The sequence below is a fragment of the Amblyomma mixtum genome, chromosome 9 (genome assembly GCF_055824585.1).
Source record: "Amblyomma mixtum isolate Tamu chromosome 9, ASM5582458v1, whole genome shotgun sequence".
Classification (NCBI taxonomy): Eukaryota; Metazoa; Arthropoda; class Arachnida; order Ixodida; family Ixodidae; genus Amblyomma; species Amblyomma mixtum.
In genome coordinates, this window is record NC_143020.1 from 122,576,131 (window position 1) to 122,598,866 (window position 22,736).

The 22,736-nt window shown below is 50.7% G+C and overlaps 1 protein-coding gene across 1 annotated transcript in view; it reads left to right on the plus strand.

Moving 5' to 3' along the window:
- Positions 1–22,736, plus strand: part of LOC149331052 (isobutyryl-CoA dehydrogenase, mitochondrial-like) — a 419,086-nt gene that overhangs the window by 60,704 nt on the left and 335,646 nt on the right. The gene's annotated exons all lie outside the window — the stretch shown is intronic.

Below are 22,736 nucleotides of genomic sequence, written 5' to 3' on the forward strand. Positions count from 1 at the left end.
GTGCCGTCATAGCGAAATAGGAGTGGGAAGCCCCGCCAAAATCGAGTTGAGGGCAGCGTTTTGTTTGCTTGTATTTTAAAATTTGTCCATTGAATAGCTCCCGTTCCTGTGCATCGATTCCTGTAATTCTTTTTAAGTCAGCATCTGTGGGACATAAAGAATCCACCTGAAGTATAGCCGGTATCCCCTCAAACAGTTTCCCCTCAAGTCTATCGTTTCAGTAGCGAATCCTTTGGCATAGAGACTTTTGGCGAATCCTGTACAGCAGGGCCCTCGTGCCTGCACGAAACAGCACCGGTGTCCGCAACTGGCCTGTCGAGCGTTGCCAGATAGGGCCACCGCAAAAGCGAGTAGATCTTATGCTGTCGGTAAGTCAGTCGGCGCTCCTCAAATTGTGCCGGTGCCACTCACGCAGTTCTGCAGAGCACCCTCGCCACTATGGCGCCATTGGCGACAGAGGGGGGTGCAGTATGTGTACGGTTACACTCTGGGAGGAATGGCGTGACAGGGAAAGACGTGGACGAAAGAAAGATAACACACAATCCAAACTCGTACCTTTTTTTCACTCCCTGCCCTCCTTGTGGTAAACTCCTCCGGTGTTGCTCTCCCGTGTGCTTTTCTTTCTGGGCCGATCCCCCAGTGTGGGTATGTGCCATCTTTTCAAAGGCTAACAACAGCAAGCGCCAACTTTCAGCTTTAATGCATGGCTGTCGATACGCCGAATTTATACATGGAAACACGCAGCTCGAGGATTGCAAAATCGGCACGTGGATGCCTGGTACGGCACGCAAAATAAGACAAATGCGCATTAAAAAAAAAAATGGAGGCAGTCACAACCGAGCCAGAGCGCAGGGTGAACCCCTAGTTGTAAACAAAGAACGAAAAACGGTGCCTGTGCAAGTGCGCTAGCACTTGACCTGAAGAGCTGTTAAAAGAAAAAAAAAAAACTTGTTGGACTGCTTGCTCCTCACGTTTGTCGTTTTTGTGGCCGCTTAACAATATCGAACGGCGAGCGGGTCTTGTTTGTTTATGGGGTCCAAAAATCCGCAGAATGACCGAGCAACTTCAACAAACTTGGATGCAAGGCGAAACACAGGAACTCGTTTGCTGTGTGTAATCTATCATGTATATTAATCCGTTGACCTGTCGCCAAAATCAACACACTTGAACGGGAGAGCATAAGTAATCGCCTGCGCATGCTTTGTAATAGCGTAAACAAGCGGAACGGAGGGTTGCCTGGTTTACACCTAAGTCCGTGCCGTTGCTGTCGTACAAGTGAAAAGTGCACTAATTTCAGTGAGAAGGGTGGCCAGCTGACCCGTGAAATTGTCGAGGCGGGGAAGGTACACACGTGCGTTTCATTTCGTTTATTTACTCTCAGGGCCGATCGGCGTGGTAGAGAGATGGTTGGTTGGTTTATGGGGTTTAACGTCCCAAAGCGACTCAGGCTGAGAGACGCCGTAGTGGAGGGCTCCGGAAATTTCGACCACCTGGGGTTCTTTAACGTGCACTGACATCGCACAGTACACGGGCCTCTAGAATTGGAGCGGGTGACTAACAAAAAGTACATGTGTAGTAGGCAGATTAATGAAGATGATTGTATAGAGCATACTTGAAGGCGTCGGGTACTGTGATGGACAGTCAATCGCCCTGTCCCACTAAGAGCCGAAGTATCCGCGGTCGCAAGGGTACTTGTCGCTCATGCATGCTTGACGCCTGCCCCTGGGATAGACTGGTTCCGTTAGGCGCCTCGCAATAAATATTTAGGAGACGACCTTCGTATGTCTGATGTTTGATAGACTTGGGTTATTCCAGCTACGGATTAATACTAAAACCTCAGCGGTGTCATCATATTACTGGCAGGAATGCTTGCATAGAAGAGCTACAAAAATTGATGGCCCGCTGCTTCGCCAAGCATTGAAACCTGTCTGTGAAGAGTATTTGCGCACTTCTGAGCACCGCAGGCCTTTCTTTTTTTTATTGCGAAAGCAATACTACTTGCACTTTCACGCCTTTGCCGTGCCGCGGCGGTGACCACCATTGGCCTTCATTTGACCTTGATTGCATTAGATTGGATTATATTAGATTGGATTGGATTAGATTACATTGGAGTGGATTGCATTCGTTTGGATTGGATTGTATAACCGATGCATCGCCACAAGTCTAGCCACCAGCTACACTACCAGCTGTACCATGGCGTAGGTACGGATATTGCTTTCGCAATTACCGGGCTTAACCAAGCTAAGCCACAGCGAATTTTTTTCTTTCATTCTTTTAAAGCGTCGTAGGATCGCTGCCTGCAGTTTTCATTTCCACGGTAATGCGGCTGGAAGGTTATGGATGCTTACGAAAAACGCGCAGAGAACTAGCAAGGGAGTTCGGTCACCAGCTTCGCTCCGGTCTGCCAATCAGCTCTGCGCACTGCGCTTCGTACACGGCTGCCAGCGGACGACAACCGGCACTTCCCAGAAGCGGCGTCTTCTTCCCCGCCGTGCGTGGCCTGTCAGCGTACGCGGCTGCAAGAATTGCGACAGCGCCGGGGAGCAAGCAAAGCTCGTCGCGCACAATGCGGCATCCATAACTGTCGCGGCGGCTCCCGTGCATGCGCGCTTACTCCCGCTGCACCGGTGCGCTGGCGCAGGGACTAATGCGCCCCCCCCCCTCCCCCCTTTTTTTTTTCATCTTGGAAAGCTTGCGCGGAAAGAGTGCGCCAACGCTGCGGGCATTGCTTGAGCGCACGTGCCATTTGGAAGAGGAATAGCCAGACCTTCACGCGCGTGCGACCTGTATATATGTTTATATTTACCATGTAGATATGTAAATAGATTTATTGACAGTGCACCCCTCCCCCTGTCCTTTCTACTATCCCCTCACCCCTTTTCTTTCACTTCTACACTCTGCCTGCTATCCTTTATTTCGCTGCCCCAGCTCAGCTGCGATAGCAGATGCCGGGGCAGCGAACATTATTTTACTTTCCATATTAAATGTACCAATAAATAACCATTACTACTACTACTACAGGACACGGGGACCGCCAGCTACCTTAACACAAGATCCTAATTAGCATGCTTTATGAGATAACAAATAGGTGCTCCGAGCAAGGCAGATAAGGCATATGTTTCCATGGTGAAAAATGTTCATGGAACACGGCTCGGGCCTATTTGTATGTTGGTTACGCATGCCTGAGATCAGAAGGGCGTCTTTGCACTCGGCGAGCTGTTTATATTTTTGTAAGGATTTTTGTTTAGGTTTAGGTTTATTGGGGTTTAACGTCACGAAGCAACTTAGGCTATGAGGGACGCCGTAGTGGAGGGCTCCGGAAATTTTGGCCACCTGCGGTTCTTTAACGTGCACTGACATCGCACAGCACACGGGCCTCTAGAATTTCGCCTTCATCGAAATTCAGCCGCCGCAGCCGGGATCGAACCCGCGTCTCTCGGGTCAGCAGCCGAGCGCTGTAACCGCTGAGCCACCGCGGCGGTAAGGATTTTTGTAAATAGTGTACTAACCCTCCCCTGTTCTTCGCTATCGCTTCCCTCTGAACTCATTGATACATCCTCTCCCTGTCCCTTTATTTCCGCCAGCTGCAGCTCGGGTGCTGAAGATATTAGGTATCAGTTGCCGCGGCTGGCAAGATATTTGCCTTCCTTTTGTGTTTTTATTATTAAGCCCCTACTGCCCAGTGAACGGGACGAGGTGCGAAATTCTCCACGGGTAACTGTCGCGCGGCAGTATCCGGGTTCGAACCCCACCGCGGCGGCCGCGTTTCGATGGAGGCGGAACGCGAGAGGCGCCGGTGTGCTGCGCGATGTCGGTGGTCGAAATTATTCCGGAGCCCTCCACTGCAGCACCTATTTCTTTCTTTCTCTCTTTCACTCCCAACTTTCCGTCTACCCTTACGGCGCGGTTCAGGTGTCCACCGATATATATAAGACAGATGCTGCGCCATTAACTTTTCTCAAAGACCAATTTATCAATTTACCAGCTGCCGCGCAGAAACCCAGCGAGCAGGTTGCACCGATCTGTAGCGTCGCGCGAGTACTGTCGCACGTTGCTGACATACCCTGAGCCGCCACGGTGGCTCAGTGGCCGGTGCTCGGCTGCTGTCCCGAAAGACGCGGGTTCGATCCCGGCCGTGGCGGCTGAATTTCTTCGGAGGAGAAATTCGAGGCCCGTGTACTGTGCGATGTCAGTGCACATTAAAGAACCCCAGGTGGTCGAAATTTCCGCAGCCCTCCACTACGGCGTCTCTCATAGCCTTAGTCGCTTTGGGACGTTAAACCCCATAAGCCAAACCAAACCAGACATACCCTGAGAGATCGAAAATAGTTCGGCGACACTAGTACCGCCGCGGTGGCTCAGTGGTTATGGTACTCGGCTGCTGACCGGAAAGACGCGGGTTCGGTCCCAGCCGCGGCGGTCGCATTTCGATGGAGGCGAAACACTAGAGGCCCGTGTGCTGTGCGATGTCAGTGCACGTTAAAGAACCCCAGGTGGTCGAAATTTGCGGAGCCCTCCACTACGGCGTCTCTCATAGCCTTAGTCGCTTTACGACGTTAAACCTCATAAACTAAACTAAACCTCATAAACCAAACAACCAGTTCGGCGACACTAGATATTAATGGCACGTGTTCAAGCCATATCGCGTATGGCGCGGTAATCCCAAGCTTCCAGTAGCGTTCTGCCTCGGCGTCTCGAAACAGTCCTCAGTCGAGGAATCCATCCTGTGCTGGACTGTTGCGCGGCGCGGCAGTCGGAGCGCGGCGAAAGGTTGCCCCCGGCGGACCGCCCGCGAGGCCTCGACGGTGCTCTGTCTCGAGGCGCCTACGCGCTGCTCGGCCGAGTGGATCGCGTCGATGATGCGCCCCCCAGACGCATGGCTGCGCGAAGCATTGTCACAGTCGCTGGTTCCGCTTCGCGTCTGCGCGCGAAACAGTGGAGTCACCGCGCGGAAGCAGCACTCGGTATTGCATCTCCGCTCTTAAATTCGTTATCGGAAAACGATCCGACGAGAGCGTTCTTGCTTCCATTTCGCAACTTCGCGAATGCTGCAAGATTTTACGGGAACTGTTTTCGCGCGCTTCGGGTGAATCTGGTCTCTGTGGGATGCTTCCTGGGATCGTGACTGGGGGCGCCCTTCCAAGTTCTTTTTTAACCATGTTACAAGAACCGCGATGGGCTGAGGCGCCGAGATCGCGGCAGCCAACAAACGCCAACTCTTGGTCCCCGTCCTTGACTTGGAGCAGGGTAAGTTCACGCTAACGTGGAGGCTAACAAAGAGGGTTCAGCTTAAGTTAAGAACAACGCAGCGAGCTATCGAAAGGAAAATGATAGGTGTAACGTTAAGAGATCGGAAGAGGGCGGAGTGGGTGAGGTAACAAACGCGGGTTAATGACATCTTAGTTGAAATCAAGAGGAAGAAATGGGCTTGGGCAGGGCACGTAATGCGAAGGCAAGATAACCGCTGGCCCTTAAGGGTAACGGAGTGGATTCCAAGAGAAGGCAAGCGTAGCAGGGGACGGCAGAAAGTTAGGTGGGCGGATGAGATTAAGAAGTTTGCGGGGATACAGTGGCGGCAACTGGCAAATGACAGGGTTAATTGGAGAGACGTGAGAGAGGCCTTTGCCCTGCAGTGGGTGTAGTCAGGCTGATGATGATGAAGTTCACGCGCCGCTCTGCACGATTTGATCAAACGATGGCATGTGTAAAACGTTGATCCACTCAAACCTTCGCTAGAAGGTGACTCGAACGGTCGTACTTAACGTGCTAGCTAACGTATTAATATTGGGCGTAATGTCAATAATGCTTCTTCCCACAGCGGCAAAAGCGGGAGAAGTAGTGTTCGTGACCGATGTGCAAATCGCTGCCACTGTTTCCCGTCCATGTGGGCGTCAGAAGCGGCTGAATCCGCTTCGCTCGCCGGAGATTTGGAGAAGCGTGCAGAGGATTTTAACTTTACACGCGACTAGCAATTCACGACGTATGATGCCTCAGTTAACTTTGTTTCAGAAATCGCAACTGAATTTTGGGCGCTCCGGCCTAGCGGTGAACGCCGGGTTTGTTGATGCCATGGAAAGTATAGAAACAGTCCTCTGTGCAGAGCTGTCTGCTTGAGCTGATAAGCGGCACGCGCGTATTAGCTTCTATGCGAGGCATAAATACCGGCGGAACGTCCGGCAAGCAACACGAACCGGGGTGGAACAAATTGCCGGCCGATCGTGCTATCAGTTTCGTCACCCCCCCTCGGAGAAAGCAAAATGGCAGCGGTCTGGCGTGAGTCACAGGCCGACCTCTGGAGTTGATTTCAAAGCGGCCGCGCTCGGCGTCTAATTGCCGCCGGACTGAGGCAGACCTTGACTCTGCTGGGCACCCGTGGCTATGCACAGCAAAACGCTCCACAGACACGACACTACTAAGAGTGCGCTTGGTAGCTTTGCCAACTCAGGTCAGTCTTATCCCTAGATCAGCATCGTAAGTCCCTAGGCTGATAAGGTAATCGATAACTTTTTTTTGCAAGTTAGTGGTTAATAATGCACTTCGATACCGACGGCCCCATGGCATTAAAAGTTAGGTTGTGCTCTGTGATAAAAGATAGCCCGACTCCTGCTTTTCCCCCGGACTATCTACTTGACGGAGGCGTAAATGTCAGCTTGTGGGTGTGGGCTGCAAGCCTGCAGAGCTTTGCTTTCGCTTCGTGCTCCAAAGATGGCGATTGCTTTCAGGTTTTCCTCATTTCTGTTGTGTGCCATATATGCTTCGCAGTGAGAACTGGAAGGGTCTCGTCTTACTCGTTGACAACCATCCATTATGCTTAAGAGCAGTGTTTTACTTGATAAAATATTTTTGGTCATTGCTTTCGTTTCTTGTTTATTATTCTTTTTTTTTTTCCTGCTTGGCTTATTTCGGTCGGTGTCTCCCATTCCAGGAATTGTCATTCACTGAAACCTACAGCGCGTAATGAGCGCGTGGTGAAGTGAAAGCACGCAGTGATTTTATGTACGCGATGTAGAAGAGAACACCCTTAGGAGACTACAAACCAACGCATACCCAACACCAGCTAAATTACACCAGTGGTACCCTACACTATACTCTCCGCAGTGCCCACATTGTGGAGAGGTAGCTAACCTCTACCATATGGTGTGGGCATGCCAATTTAATCCCTTAGTTGACCCCATTCCCAACCCCTCGGAGGAACAGTGGGGGGCTATTCTGCTCAGCGATGATCCTGACCGTCAGCACTGGCTGGGGAGGGCCAGCGCAGCAGCAGCAGCCAGTGGACTACCGGACTAGGTGGCCCACCCACATGTTCTGAGAATATTGAAGAAATAAAGATGTTTGTAATCAATCAATCAATCAATCAATCAATTAGAGCGGTCGCGATATCTATGTCTCGCTGTTTTCCATGCACCGCTTGACCGTCACGTTCCCTGCTCTAAAGCTGGTACGCATTGTGGAACATTCGGTAGGAAAGTGAAGGTTTTGAGACAGTTGGTAAGGGCATTTTTTTTTTTGTGTGTGTGCGGCGTTGTCATCCTGGGCGTAACACCGCGCCACACTAGGTTAGCGTGCAGTGGCGTGACGCATGACGCCACTGCTACGCGCTGCGCTGATTGGTCCGCATGCATTGACTGATCACTACAACGTACAGTACTTACTACATGCCACATAGAGTTTCTTACTCTTACCTAGAGGGAAAGCTGACAACCCGTCTATGGGAGTTTGCATGGCGACCCCTCGAGACCACTTCAGCCACCATGGGCGCTCAAAGCATCATGGGGCGGGGAGCTACCGACTGCAGAACTTCAACTTTTGGCGAAAAAGTTATGCAAAAATTAACGCTATTTGATAATCAAGAATGTCCTAACATTCAATATCCTGTCTGTAAATTGCAACGAACGAGCAGAAAAGCATTTAAGTGCAAAGTTTGCCCAAAATAAGAAGAGATGGCTAGCTCTCCTATTGGCCAATTAATGAACACTACAAAAACAATATTTCGCAAATAACAAGCGCACTTTTGAGAGTAAATATGTTTTAAAAAAAATGTTGTTGCTTAAACACTTTAAAATGTTTTTAATGGCATTTCAGAAAAGTGAAACCTTTTATTGGCGTCGTGTGCTGTTGCGTTTTCACTACTATGGATTTTGCGCACTGCGTTCGCGCGAAAGTCGTCTGGATGCTAACCCCCAATGGGAGTGGCAGCGACTCCCAGACGACTGTGAGGGCCAGTCGTGCACGTGAGGTCCGATGCCTGAGCGGAGGCAGGCCTGGGTTTATACTCAGGTTGGACCCACGAAATCCGGCCCGGAAGGCATGTCAAAACGCCAAAAGGTTTTCGAATACATGCTACCTTCCTTCCTCTGCGCGCGGGGGCGTGCAAGTCTGGCTACCGACGCGTCGGTTTCTGGTTACGGAGAAACCAGGTCCGCGCGGGGGTTCATAGTGGCCAGGCTCTGAGGACTGCCGCCTCGGGGAAGCGGCCTTACGGCCGGCCGCAGGCTTAACCGCCTGTGGGATGCCGGGGGATGAGGGCTTAGTACTGCCTCGTAAGAGTCTGGCGAAAACCGAAGATGTGTGGAGTACCGGTGGAGTAGGCCCGGGTCATCTCATCCTAAGCCACGTTCTTGGTTAGTGGCCCGGTCGCCCAGCCTTGAACACTCTCTCCTCAGTAGGAGAAGAGTAAGCTAGGAGAGGAAATAAGTGCATGGATGGTTGGAGGAAGCACAGATGGACCCCCCGGAGTCTGACCAGTTCTGAGGCCGCGAGGCCGTTGACGTTCTGGACCTCCACTGGCCGGGACTATCACACATACTTCCGGTGTCCGAAAAACCGCGAAAAACCTTCGACGGCTAGTAGCCGGCAGGTGGGAAAAGCCCTCTAGTGTGCAAGAGGAGCCCCAGGTAGCTACTGACCCCGTGTTAGGTTTTCCTGTCTCCGACGGTCGGAGCCCGTTGCGTATGGTGGGTGGTCGGGCATCCCGTGAGTGGGGCCGCACCATTGGGCAATCTCGATGCTCTCCCTGCCCTGGCCAGGCGGGCCAGTAATGGAGTCGAGATAATTGAAGGATCAGAGCAAAAAACTCGCTGTCCCCATTCCCTTCCCACGTCCCATTTCCCTTTCCGCTACTTCCCAGGGGAGGTCAGGGGAGCCTCCCCGGGCCCGCTCTCTCGGCTGTGGGTCGCTAATGTAGCATTTTCCCTAATATTTTATTTTTCCACCCACGGGTGGTCAAATTACAACTTGCCTACGGGCCTCCTCTTTTATTTTTCAATTGGGTTAAGCCTGTTGTGTGTAAACGGTGCAGGCAGGGGCCTATTATTTTTATTTCCTTTTCGGTTGCCCCAACCTATTCAATGTCCTGCAACAAGTAGCTCAGCGTCCCATGATGCTTTGAGCGTCCATGGTGGCTGAAGTGCAGCGCCGCCAGCTTTCCCTCTAGGTAATAGTAAGAAACTCTATGGCATGCCATGCCAACGCACGAGACGGAGTGGTCCGAGCATAGGGATGAACGAGTGACAACATAGTGATGTCAGGCGCGTTTTGGTTGAAAAGAATACAAATAAAAATGAATGAAGGCTGTTCACCCCGGCAAATAGGTGTCACTGACTCCTGCGTTGCAAAGAGAGTTTTTTTCTCCAGCAGCGCATGCTACCGCCACTTTGGTGTTACGGAAGTGCCATCGACCTGTTACGGTCCGGCCGAAGAAAAAAAAATGGCTGTGGCTTAGCTTGGTTAAGCCCGGCAATTGCGAAAGCAATATCCGTAGCTACGCCATGGTTCAGTTGGTAGTGTAGCTGGTGGTGGTGCTTGTGGTTAGACTTCTGGTGATGCATCGGTTATGAAATCCAGTCCAATCCAATCCAATATGGTAATATGGTAGCTACCGGCCTCGCTACGCGACGGGCTGAAAGTGCAACTAGTATTGCTTTCGCAATAAAATGGAGGGGACCCAAGCTCCGCCGTGATAGATGAGTTCAATGCCCATATGCAGAATTGATTATTCCCTACTTAAAATTCATAGATCTCCTGGAGTCCGCCACCGGTGCGCCACTGCTCTGCGATGGCAGGTGCTGCCACCGGTGGGGCTTGTGAGACCCAGGTCTCGCGACCAGTCAGTAATTTAACTGCCACCGGCCGCGGCGGCCGCGTTTCGATGGAGGCGAAACGCAAAAGGCGCCCGTGTGCTGTGCGCTCTCAGTGCACGCTATGAAGATCTTCAGCTGGTCGAAATTATTCCGGGGACCTCCACTATGGCACCTCTTTCTCTCTCTCTTCTTTCACTCCTACCTTCCTCCCTTCCCTTACGGCGCGGTTCAGGTGTCCGCCGATATATGTGAGACAGGTGCTGCGCCGTTTCCTTTCCTCAAAAACCACTTTTCCATTTTCAACTGCCACCTGCAACAGTGCACAGTTTGCTCGCAATCCGGTGGGCAGGTGTGGTGACCGCGCAAGGTCACGTGACCTGTAGAAGTGACCCGCCTGCCTCCGAGGTTGTTTCTCTGAGTAATTTCAGGAATTTTTCGCTCACGGTCAACGACGCTGACGACGACACCGGATTTTTTGCGACACGAGGTCCTTACTGCTCTCGCATTAATATACTTATATCTTTTAAAACGCGCACACGCACAAAAGGGCAGCAGTCGGCGGCGCTTTCTTTTTGGCGTTAGAAACACTTGATTACTCGTATATGTTTCGCTGTTTTTAGTCCGGACAAAGTCATAAGCCTACAGCATCTTAAAAATCCCTCGATTTACTTCAAATAAGACGCGAAAATCTTTAACTGAAAACGAAACACAAAGATGCCCAGGCTTAGCTTGGTTAAGCCAAGAATGCGTTGCATATTGCGCCGTCTTTTTGCGCGAGTCTTTGCGGCACTCGATTTTCTCCGCAGCTTTTCCTCCGTGACGTATGGATGGATGGATAGGAGCGCCCCCTTTGAAACGGGGTGGTGGCAACCGCCACCATGCTCAGTCGTTGTTTTCTTTTTTTCTTTTTTTTTCCTTTTTTCTTTTATAAGTGGTTTGGTGACGTCACCAAAACACGTGACGTCACGTCACATGGTTTGGTGGCTGCCCGGCTGCGCCCAAGGGCTGAACTGAGTGATTGCAATATGCTACGCATAAAAAATCTTGAAATATACAGGAAACATTGCTTAACGCGTGGACCTTGCAAAGGGGTTGATGCGCGCGGTATGGCCATGCAGGTCGACGCCTTGCATGGGCTCGCTTCATCTCGAGGCACCGTTCTTTGAGAAAATGCGTAGCCAGGGCTTCTATACCGACTCCGGCGGCTACAGGCGTCCCATGACACCGCCTGCGTAGCTTGCACGCGCGATATCGCGCGCCCTTAGCGAGCGTCGCTATCAACGCATGTTTCGTCGTCGGTCGGTGCCCCGCCGCGTGTTCTTGCATCCCCGCCGAGCTCGGGAATGACCTGCCTCGACAAAAATGCATCACGAGGCTGCACGACTTGCGCGATTATAAATGGGATTTTCTTTGATTTTTTTGTTATTTTTATTCTTATTTCGGCTTCCTGCTGTTTGCGCATGCACCCTCTCTTTTTTGGTTCTTTTCTTTCTTTCCGTTCTTTCTGTGAAATAGTTTAGCTGTCAGTGTGCAGCTGCATCATCCCTTACTCCGTGTGTGTCGTTTGGTTGTGCGCAGTGTTTCATGATTGAAGAGCGCGCCCCAGTTGCAAAGCGGCGCGGCATAGCTGTCCTTCAGTCGCCTGTTCTGGAAATAATATGCGCGCATGTGTGTGTGCGTGCGTGCGAATTGAAAGAAGAAAGTGTATAGTCCTGATACTTGCTGAATAATCTTGCCGCAGCTCGAGAAATGTGCTGCGCAGGTGGCGAACGGGTGCGGCGTCTCCTCCGTGCAGTCGCCGCTCGCAGGGCTGTGCTCGCGTGTGCTTTGTTTCGCTGCGTCACGTGGTGTTGACGACAAGCAGGCTGGAAGCCAAGGGCGCCAGGAGGGCGAGCTCGCCCCCATTGGAGAGAGAGTGGGCGGTGTCGTCGCTCGCTCTGTCTGCCGTAGCATTGCAGGCGAGGCCCCTCCCTGCCACATTCGCGAACGGAGCTGTCGTGAGGCGCGCATCGCAAGACCGTGCTCCAGTGCACACTGTGTGCTGCCTGCTTTCGATTTTCGAGCGGGGGCCACGGTGAAAATCCGTTTCTACGGATCCAAATACGGGCGCAGTCAACTCAGCGTCCGGTTTTCGGAACTGCCTGCTCTGACTATCGCAGACTGGCAACACGTGGCTTTAGTCATTTTGTTTTTTCAGTGCTTGTAAATATGATAGGTTTTGTTAAATGTTGAATGAAGCAAGAAGTATTCGAGGTTCCCTGGATTCCCATTGCGGGTTTTCTTTTTCGAGTGGGCGTTCGGTCCCTGTGTCGTGCGGAGCAGGAGCTTCCCCTCGGTGCTTACGATCTCGTCTCGCCAAATGCCACTCAGCACTGAAACTTCGACACCTAGTATTGTTAGGGGAAAGGGCCAATAGGGCCTACCCCAATCACCTCTCTGTAAATATTTATTGTATTATAAATGTTTTTCACCACCACCGACACTGAGTGTTGTAGGGCCGTGAGGGACGCGCAACTACCGCAAATTCCGTTATACTACCCACGTGCTATACATATCTAAAAGTTCAAATTTTGGGCTTTGCGAATTGCTTTTTTTTGTTTCCAATATCACCTAATATAGCATAGCTACTGTGCGATGGCAGTGCACGTTAAAGAACCCCAGGTGGTCGAAATTTCCGGAGGTCTCCACTACGGCGTCTCTCATAGCCTGAGTAGCTTTGGGACGTTAAACCGCATAAACCAAACGTAATACAGCGTAGCGTGAAATGCCCAACGCGATTATCTGTACCTAGTGCGGACCATACACCGCATATGCGGACTGTATGTGGAAACAACGGTACTCCGCGCTTCTCCATCCGTTCCATTGCTTGCGCACAGCTGCAGAAGAGCGAATCGGGTGGTCTGCAGCAGCTTCGAAAGTAGTAGGGCGAAAAGCAGAAAGTATCGCGGCTACATTACATAGGTGGCTGCGGCAACAGACCACGGCGTGCACTTCGCTGCTCCCTGGGAGCTCCGCGCCTCGCTTGGGAGGCCAAGCCTTCCCCTGCGACGTTTCATCGCACGGCTCGAGGTCGTAACGACACGTTTAGCTTCGCGGACGGCTCCGGGATCCGAGGTTAGAACACAATCTTGTAGCTGAACCGTCCGAAGTACGCTGAATTCTCTTTTGGCGTAATATGAGAGGTCTGAACGCAGTCGCGTGCGTCGCGGGATTTTCCGAGCCCTGGCACGTTGCCCATCGCTTGGTGCTGAGCGCTTCTTGTTTTACCTTGCGATATACACAGCTCGGTTTGCACTTTACGCAATAGTTTTAGTTTCTACGTCAAAACTGAGGCTGCGTGAGAGTAAGACAAGATGGTATTGCGTATGTTGTGCAATAGCATAGGGTTTAACGTACGTCGGCGACATAGGAAGGCTCCGGATTAGTTTTGACTGCCGGTGGATCTTTAACGCGCACTGACATCGCACACCTTACAGGCGTTGCGCCTCCATCGAAACACTGCCGGCGCTGCTGGGATCGAACCCGTGCCCTCGCGCTCAGCGTTAACCACAGTGGCAAGACGAGACAAACTGCGTCCATATATCTACGAATGCTTGAGGAGACCCCGTGTTTTCGGCTCACATGTTGCGACGTTCGACTCCCGACGTTGCCATATCCGCCTTTCTGCGACAGGAGGTAGCGTCTGTTTTGCCGCAGACGGCTTGCGACGGGTTTTGGCCTGTTTTCCCACACCGAAATGAGGACCGCCATGACGCCATGCGAAGTGTGGTCTACGCATCGAAAGATACAAGATAATGCTTCGAATCTAAGAGTACGCATGATTATAACATCTTCACATTACATGCTGCGTGACTGTGGTTTTTATCTTGGGTTGCTTGCGCAATCTTAGCTTTTTTCTTTATTTCTTTTTATTTGTTGCTTAGACGTTTGCCTAAGGGGCTGAGGCTAAAGGCACAATGTTGCCTGACAGGGCCTCAGCCCCCTCCTACATGACAAACAAACATACAAATTACAAATTATAAAAGTCCGGTGGGCCGGTACAGAATAGTATCGTTGATAAGGAAGAAAAAAAAATCAAAGAAAAGTAGGCACAAAAGTAAGCGTTATACAGAGAAAAATACATACGAAAAAAAATACATACACACTCAGCAAAAAAAGACAGAAGCGCTTGACAAAAATTTGCATCATAAATGTATGATGAGTATATAAATAAAAAACAAAGACCAAGAAATACATGAAACACTACATCAAATAACAAAGTTCTACTTAAGGCTTATTCCAGCCTATTGAAAAACAATGCATTATAGACATATAAGCACAAACAAGAGTACAGAGATGCAAACAGAGAATCAGTAACTGTGAAGAAAAAAAAATGGACTACAACATGCTTGCATGAGAAATTTTAGCGATTGCTATAGGTGACATCGCTACAGAGAAGAGCTCCCTTACATTCATTTTTGAAAGTGGAGAAGGGTTTACTGTAATTAATATTTATATCTCTTCTATTGAGAATTCTGATAACTTGAAAAGACAGAGCTTGACGACCATAATTTGTCCTTATCCTTGGCATCTCTATTTTCGGGTCTCTGATAGCGTACAAGTATACTCTGTCTGTGGATGTGACATAGAAACGATTTATATGTATCCATTGTAGCAACTTAAAATAGTATACCTTATCTGCCCTCAGCATATTGTAGTTTAAAAAAAGTGGATGCGTTCTTAGTTCCCTATTCTCAAGCAACCCTGCGTGTTGCTCCGAACGAATTAGCTGCGCACGCTTTGTGAAATTAAATATCGACAGAAAATCGCAATGCGGCGGCATCAGCGACTGCGCCGAGCATTTCGGTTTTGTGAGACGGGACATTGTCGGCAGGGAAAGTGGCGCAGCAAAAGGAGGAACGAGCGGAGCCGCCAGCGCAGACGCGTAGCGAGGCCCAAGGACGAGGAGAAGGGGGCTCGCTCATGCACTGCCCGATGACGCTCCGTCCGGTGGGACAGAACGATCTTGCGTTTTTATTTTGCTGAAAATTCGGCCGACTTTCTTCGGAATCTATTACAGAACGCATTTTTCCTTCTTTTACGTCGACAGTTACTATTTCTCTGGAAAATTAAGTTTTTTTTTTTTTGTTTATATTGTCACGTAGTGGTGACTGCAGTCCGGCGAACAGGAAAACAGCGAGAACGTCTTCGAAACGAAACTCTTTATTCGGGCTGACTTGCGCCCGCAAAGAACTGAATCACTCGGCGGCGGCGTAGCAACAAGCGTGCTCGGCGGTCGTCGAACAGAATGACCGCCGCTGTCGGCCGTGCTCTTTTTAAAGCTGATAGCGAACCTTCCAGATAAAGCTTTAGAAGTTACTAGAACATTCTGGCACAAACTAGAATCGGCTCCGTTCGGATGCGATCAATCGAGATAATTCTAGGCGCGTCTTGCGTCACAAACGAAGCGATAAAGCGGCGTGCCGGCAGCCTTGAAGCATGAACAAATAAACACAACAAACAAACGCTACAAAGATTCGCGGCAATATGGTAGTCCAGTGCGCTCACAAGCCCGGTATCTTTATATTGGCTTGTTTGTTTGTTTGTTTTTCTTGCGACAACTCGCAAACTGTCGAGTTTAGTACAGCGGTTGCTATATAAAGGACTATCGTCGTAAGGAAAATAGTAACAGCGCGATATTAATACCCGTGCCACACGGACAGACTTAATGCCATTAAGTGCTTACTGCCTTAAGTTTTAATGGCATTCATGCGGTGCCACACGCATAAAAATAATGGCATTAGCCTTACTGCCATTCGCGACCTACTGAGTTCGCCACAACTCATTCGCCCGTGCAACGTGTACTCTCGTTCCCATTCCACACGCAGAAAAGCATGCAGCTTTGTTAGTAACAACTTCCTAACCAGTAGGAAATGGTCAATTCTTAACTTTCAGTCAGATGAGGCATCTATACCGCATTTTCGATGCGAAGAGCGCCATTTTAAACAGCCTTATTGACAAGTACTCTCGAGTTATGTGCTGACATGCGAGTTTATGCCTACTTTTTCGACTTGTAAAGCAGGAACAGCCGTATTTTCTGGAAAATCGTTTTTACATTACATTTGAACAACATTCCCGATATACTGTGCTCATTAAGAATGTTTATATTCAGATGAAACTTTTAACTACATTGCAAGCGTTATCGCCATCGTCACTTCCGATAATGGCATTAAATGTGGACGTGTAGCACCAACTCCGGAAATAATGGCATTAACAAGCTGAAGGCCTTAAGCATTTACTGCCATTTCTTGTGCGCGTGTGGCAGGGGTATAACTGATCGGGAAGCGAGCCAGGACCGTAAACTGAAGTTTATTTCTAAAAACTGGATTGTGCAAAAAAAAAAACTGAATGGGCTACACAGTTTCGAACTGAAAAGAAGTGCCAAAATCTAGAAGGAGCCACAGGTCCTCCGATCCCCCGCCGTCGGTATGTGCCATTAAGCCTGAGGACATCATCATCATCATCTCCGATCACGCTGCCCGCACGACGAGGGACGCTATGGAAGTGCTGCTGAGCCGTCGAGGAAACCAGAGCACGACAGTTTTTCGTAATACGTGTGCATCAGGTTGACGGCAGATTGTTTCGGTTACGAACGCTGTCAATGTCCTTGCATGCCAACTGAGAACTCTTTAACGAAGTTGCGGTTCTGGTAAGGTGGTGACAGTGTGTGAGTGGTGGTGGTGACAACTTTTATTGCGAAAGCAATACTACTTGCACTTTCACGCCTTTGCCGTGCCGCGGCGGTGACCACCATTGACCTTCATTTGACCTTGATTGCATTAGATTGGATTGGATTGGTGACCACCATTGACCTTCATTTGACCTTGATTGCATTAGATTGGATTGGACTGGATTAGATTACACTGGATTGGATTGGATTGGATTGTATAACCGATGCATCACCACAAGTCTAACCACAGGCACCACCACCAGCTACACTACCAGCTTAACCATGGCGTAGGTAAGCCACAGCGAATTTTTATTTGAAAGAAAAGCAAAGACGGTCCTCAAGGGTGCTTTCTTACTTGTCCAGGTCACCGAGAGTTCTGTCCAGTGGCCATATCTGGCCAGTTGGTTGAGCAACCCGCAGAGCGGCCTCCCACGGAGAAGGGGCTGGCGAAGCTTGATGGTGTAACGGAGCCTCTCGGGCATGCGCCCGCCGTTGTGTCTACATTAGGAGATAAGTGCCTCATATGTTGCGCTGACCGAGCAGCGACAGTGCGCCCACAGCTGTTGAGATGAGGATGGTCTTCCTACGGTCGGGATTCGGGGCTGGAATGCGTTCCAGCTGACGCGCCGTAGTTCCGCTGCGCAAGGCCAGAGAGCGCCGCGCCACACGCGGACGTCGCAGCTCTCCTGGGTCACATGGGATGCCAACACGTGGTAACGACGGTATATTTATTTATTTATCCCCTCACCGCGAGGGCCTCTGAAATGAGGCATCACATTAGGGGCGAGGTTACGTAGAAATGTTCTTCAAACAGCAAAATGCAGAAAGCAACGAAAAGAACGCCCAGAACATGAGAACATAACAAAACTTGTAATGGCTAATTACCGAATATGTCGCCAGACGCAAGCCTAAGCTATCGCACACAGTGCAGTTGCGGGTTGGAGTTTTCGACGTCAATGGAAGTGGTGGTGGTGAAAACTTTTAATTTCTGAAATAGAGTTTGGGAGCCACAGAGTGGCCACGCTACATGGTCGGCGTCCCTAGTCCGGGACACCGCATGACAATGCCCCGTCTCTAGCCCGTTTCACCAGAGCCCTTTGGGACTCAAGCGAGGAGCAGTTGAGAAGGGCAGTCTCCCATGCCTCTCTGGAAGGGGTAGGGGAAGGGGGGAGGTGGGGATTTTGAGTACATGCCCACACCATGTGGAAGATATCACAGGTCTCCCCACAGTGTGGGCATCGCCCATCCGTGTTAGGATCGTAATGCTTTAAGATTGCAGGACAGAGTAGAGTACCTGTCTGCAGGCGCCTTAAAGTTCGCTCCTCCGTCTTACTCAGCCCCTTTGCAGGGGCCGGGAAAAGGCGGTGGATGTCGCTATAATGCGTTATAATTTCCTTGAATCGCAGCAGCGGCTGGTTAGTCTCCGAGCCAGAAGAGCTGGGATGAGGAGCCCGGTGAGTAAGCGCTCGGGCAGCCGCGTCAGCGGCCTCATTACCTCGTAAGCCCTGGTGGCCAGGAGCCCAAATGATTCTTTTGGGTGTTGGATCAGTGGCAGTCCGTCTTAGAATGCAAGCAGCTAAAGGGGAGATCTCCCCTGCCAAGTAATGATCACATGCTTTTCGGGAGTCCGTAATGATGATTCTCGAATTGGCGTGGGCGGCAGCAAGCGCTATCGCTACTTCCTCGGCTCGCATTGAATTCGGGGCTCGAAAAGAGAGTCCATCAACGTGCATTTCCTGGTGAACGACAGCGGCCGTGTAAAATCCCGTGGGCGATGGCCCTGCTACGTCTACATAATATACACCGTGTCGGGAGCCGTGTTGTCTCTCAAGAGCCCGAGCCCGCGCTTGTCGTCTGTTTTCGTGCATGTCGGTGTCCATGTTACGGGGTAGCGGGGAGACCCAGAGCATATGGCGCCACAGTACTGGGATACGCTCCGCCTCCTCTGGAGTGCAGTCGTGTTGGATGTGTAAGCGGTTTAGCAGGCGGCGCCCAGGGGCCGTCTGCATGAGCCGCGTGTATTGGTTCACGAGGTGGGCCTCCCGCAGCTCCTGGTAGGAGTTTAGCACCCCCAATGGAAGAAAAGCGATAACGTTACGCTCGATTCATTTTTTTTTTTTTTTTTCTGATTCCGTTCTCGTTAAGGCTGCCACGAGGTTGAATCTACTGGCAGGGAGGCCGATGAATGTGCCTCTTGCTTTCGGGTAAACGTGGACGTACCCAGAAAAGAGCCTGGGAATCAATGTTCGCTAAGAAAAATAACTTCGGTGTTCCGCTAGTGTGTGCAGTTTTTCGCCTCCAGGGCCCACGTCTCCCTCCCCGTGTCGGTCGCCGCCTGTCTGGACGGCACAGAAAGCGAACGCGCACTCGTGTCCTCGCCGACGTGACGGCGGAGCGCAGTCGCATGGAATCGTACCGCGGCGGAGACGGCGCCGGCGGCGGCGATTAGATTGCAGCCGCGGCTCAAAGTCCCCAGAGTTGGCGCCGGATGCGCCTGCTCCGCTATCTGCACCCGATAAGGAGCCGCTGCCTCGTCTGCCCCGCTGCTGTGCCTTTCCCCGCAAACAAAGCAACGCGAGACACGTACGCTCGGCCGGGCATACCTGCTCGCGTGGAGAAGAGCCACTGGCTGGCCCACTCCGCAGCTCCGCTAGACTCGCGCACACAAGTGAACGCAGTCGAAGCATCGAAAAGTACGCGCGGAATCGAGAGATTGTCCTCTTTGGCTCTTGCTTTGTGTGTCCGGCATCATATACACTGGCGTGCTGTTACAAAGAAGGGAGCGAATATGTATCCCTTGGGAGGGGGGGGGGGGGGGGGGGGGGAGTCTCGTAATTAATGCTTAAGCTGGTGGAGGGACCACTCGGGAGACTCGCACGGCAAGCAGTGCGGACTTGCGTGCCGGCAGTTTCGGTTTGGTTTGGTTTACGGGGTTTAACGTCCCAAAGCGACTAAGGCTATGAGAGACGCCGCAGTGGAGGGCTCCGGAAATTTCGACCACCCCGGGGTTCTTTAACGTGCACTGACAGCGCACAGTGCACGGGCCTCTAGAATTTCTCCCCCAAAGAAATTCAACCGCCGCGGCCGGGATCGAACCCGCGTCTTACGAAGCCGTGAAACCGGACAGCGAGGCAGCCAGCGGCAGCGCAGCCCTGGCGGCGAGGCTTCGCACTCAGGCTTCTTTTCTGAGCACCGACGCAAGGCTAGCCGACTCCATCAGCGAGAGCAAGAAGTTAAGAAGAACAATCTATATAAAACTTGCTTGAAAAAAAAAAAATGCTCCTTACTTCGTCAAAAAGTTCGTCATTTAAGAGTTTATGTAAATAATTCAGAAAGAGGTTGGGGGGGGGGGGGAGGGGGCGCTGTAGGTACTACGAACAAATAAATAAACAAACAAACTTGTCAATGTTTGTTTAAAGCGCCTAGGAACAACCGCTGTTCTGAAGCATACTGGCGGACGCGCAAGCGTCAAAACAAAGGGACGCAGTCTCAAGATAAAAGCACGATAAGCAGAAAGACCGGAAACGGCCAGTGGTCAGACAATGTACACGACGTCAAGAGCAGGCGGAGACCGCGCAGAAAAGACGTGAATCAGCGGTCGTGCCCGTTGTGAAGAGGGCAGCACCAAAAGCAGATCCTCGGTAGAGAAAGTGTTGCGTAACAGAAGAGCGGAAAAATTACGGGGGGGGGGGGGGGGGGGGGGGGCATTTAAGACTACTTACGTGCTTTGAATGTGAAAACATTGTTATCATTTCCTTTCTACTTTTGGTTTTAGAATTTGTATTTCCAATGACACACCTCCTTCACATTAGTATACAGTCGCAAAGCAACGCATATACTAGGTTCAGCTTTGTTCTCTGAGAAGCAAGGCGGATTGTTTTTACCATGTGAAGCTGTCCGCTTGCTGTGTCACAAACCGGAGTAAATCGAACACGTTTTTTTTTTATTCCTGGGATGCGCTGCTCTTTTGCGAAATGCTCCAACGGATAGTAAAAAAAGGGCTTACGCTTGACGTCGTATGGGATGCGAATCCTAGACGTTGAACCGGATCTTTAAAAGTGCGATGCCTTCTTTCTTCTTGGCCTGCGCAGTATTTTTTCGAAGCAGGATGGCTGTAAGACACACTACGAAGAAAATGTGTTTAAGCTGCTTGAGGTGTACAAATAGCTATGTTTTGGCGATGAAGTTGTATCAGTTTGACAGAGCAGTTGTGTTCCTTAAAACGGTTCTGAGTTCCTGCTGTGAGCAAAACGCATGTGATGTTTATGCTTCACCAATTACTTCGGTAGAACCATCATTTACTTTAAAATTTCTGGAAGTATGCGAAAACTTTAAATTCGAAAATTGTAGTGTGGCAGAAGGAGCGCCGTGTAGTGTAAAAGGGATCCAGCACAGGAGGAGATGCAGACAGGACAGGAGCTGTAAGCTGTTGTTGCTGGTTTTTGTTGCTCGTCTCTGAAACAGAAAAGATCAGGGAATCGATTGGAAAGTAAAACAAAAACACAGAACAGCGCGTCAAAACTGTTGGGGCGCTTAAGTAACTTTAGGAGCGATAGCAATAGATTTCACATTTGTCGCAGCTTCTGTCGCACCTTCTGTGTGTACGTCAGTTCGTTTACAGTATCGGTCCATCAACCAGCATATCCGGACTGCTAGCTGCAGTAGCAGGCATCCGCTAAGCTGTGACGGTGCCGACTTTTGGAAGGAGGGTGTTCGCAACCCTTTGGGCAGATTGTAATGGCGTCATGCAGTCTCGTGACCTCTCTACCAATCAGCTAGTTTGGTGGCATAAGACGTCGAATTTTGCTCCTGACGGCAACTCTAATGTTCAGGCATTCAAATTTTGCGCAATTTTGAGTACCGAGTCGTAAGTCCAGCGCCGCCCTGTCGGCATCTTCTTTGTTGTGACCATTCCTGCTGGTCGCATCCTGCCGGTTGCTCACGCTCTCGCCATACCCTTCCAGGGTAACCATCCTTCGGTTGGGGACTTCTCCGCTCTCCGGATACAACCTCCTCCTTCCCCGGTAACCAACCTTCGGATGGGTCCTGTGGTAACCATCCATCAGTTACGCATTTCTCTGTCCGCGTCATACCTTCCTCCTTGCACCGTCTCCGAGTGGTTCCCATGGCAACGCACCCACCGTTTACTCCGACGACTGCGGCAAACTACGACACAATACGGCGACGCGAAACCCAGGAACGGGCGTTTAACAGCTGGCGCTGTAAAAGTAGTCCGCTGTTAAAGCTTTCCTTGTTACCTAACCAAAAGACCAATAAAAAACCAGGCGAAATAATAAGCTGAAGTATTTTGATGCCCCTGACTTGTTTCACGCGGTTAGACATGAAAAAGATATAATAATAATAACGTTTATTTGATCACCACGTTGTACATGATGATGCAGGGGACCGAAGTAAAAGCTGTCTTTCAACAGCTTGATAGAGCAACGGCCCCCCTTTTAGTTTAGTTTTAGTTAACTGTTGTGATTGTTCTGCGGAGCAGTACAGGACTCCATGGACCGTGACCCATTGTTACGGTTGCTAATCTAACTACAGTTACAATCTAATTACAGTTGAACCTAGTTATAACGAAGTTGACGGGGCCCGGAGATTACTTCGTTATAGCCGCAGCTTCGTTATAGCGCGTGTTGATCGCTCTTTCAAGGGGAATCGTCATTCCTTCGTTATATTAATTATTTATTTATAAACCGTTTCGTTGTAACGAGGTTCGACTGCATATAGCCAGCCCGCGTTCGTGGTCCTGAGCTTCTGAAGCCCGCGGCGTCTGTCTTGGAGGGGAGCTTCTTCCGTGGCTAAGCCGACTGGCGGCGGCTGAGCCGCGCAGCAGAGGAGAAGCGAACGCGGCCAGCGGAGCAGCGGCGGCATTGCCGATCGCTGCCGCGGGGTTCCTCCTATGCCCGCCTGACCGGGTCTCCCAGTCTCTGCCG